This window comes from Penaeus monodon, chromosome 19, assembly GCF_015228065.2.
Source record: "Penaeus monodon isolate SGIC_2016 chromosome 19, NSTDA_Pmon_1, whole genome shotgun sequence".
NCBI classification, from domain to species: domain Eukaryota; kingdom Metazoa; phylum Arthropoda; class Malacostraca; order Decapoda; family Penaeidae; genus Penaeus; species Penaeus monodon.
The window spans coordinates 1,718,361-1,719,334 of NC_051404.1; positions in this window are offsets into that span (position 1 = coordinate 1,718,361).

A 974-nucleotide genomic window follows, 5' to 3' on the forward strand; every position below is an offset into this window, starting at 1 on the left:
AGCAAGCAAATAACCTGTGCTCATCATCCTGAAACCACACGGTCCCTGCGTAGAGCGTGATGGTCCAGTTCGCGGATCAGCTGTACGAAGGTCGCGCTCGCTTGTCTAAGGAAGAAGCGGAAGAAGTAATCTACAGACGCATGGGAAACAGGGGGATAACAAGGAAACGGACGAAAAGGAGGAGAAAATGACAAGGGAGGTGATAACCGGTGTATACAAACGGAAGAAAACATACAGAGACATGGAAAGGAGTCAATGATCCAAAGGAAAGAAAGGATATAGAGTATAGGTCAAGGATATGTAAAACAAAGGAAGGCGATAACCTGGGGATAAAATAGGTAAAGACCGGGGGATGATAACCCGGCAGTAAAATGTAGAGGCTACAAGGGGGGCATTAACCTGGAGATAGCAAAAGGAAACAATACAAGGCATGCAAAACAAGGAAGGCGATAAGCAGGGGGTACAAATGGAAGGAGAAACCGTACAAAGTATAGAAATGAAGGGCGCGGCGAGAACATGGGAGTAGAAACGGTAGAGACACTGAAAAATATGGGCCGATAAATTTTCCAACAGAACTATTCTCAAAGGGAATACATGTGTAACATATGGAAACATACGCAGATACACAGGTTGGCATACGCACACGGACACAAATACATTAATGTACGTAAACACAAAATGTAAATTATGAGGTATTATGACGTTCTGTACTATTAAGTGGTGGTCTGAAGTCAGAAATCTATGTTATACTATTTCTTAATTGTCACTGACATTAGTAATGATAGAAGTCATTATAGTTACTGAGTCTCACTGTTTGCAGCTTCTTCAGATATACTGTAGATATAGTTATCATCATAAGTAATGTATTAGATATTATTTTCCTTATCATAATTAGAATTTTAACATCAAGTCATCACTGTTGACACTTCAATTTACTATTGTTATCCTCTGTCGTGGTCGTTATCATCAATGCA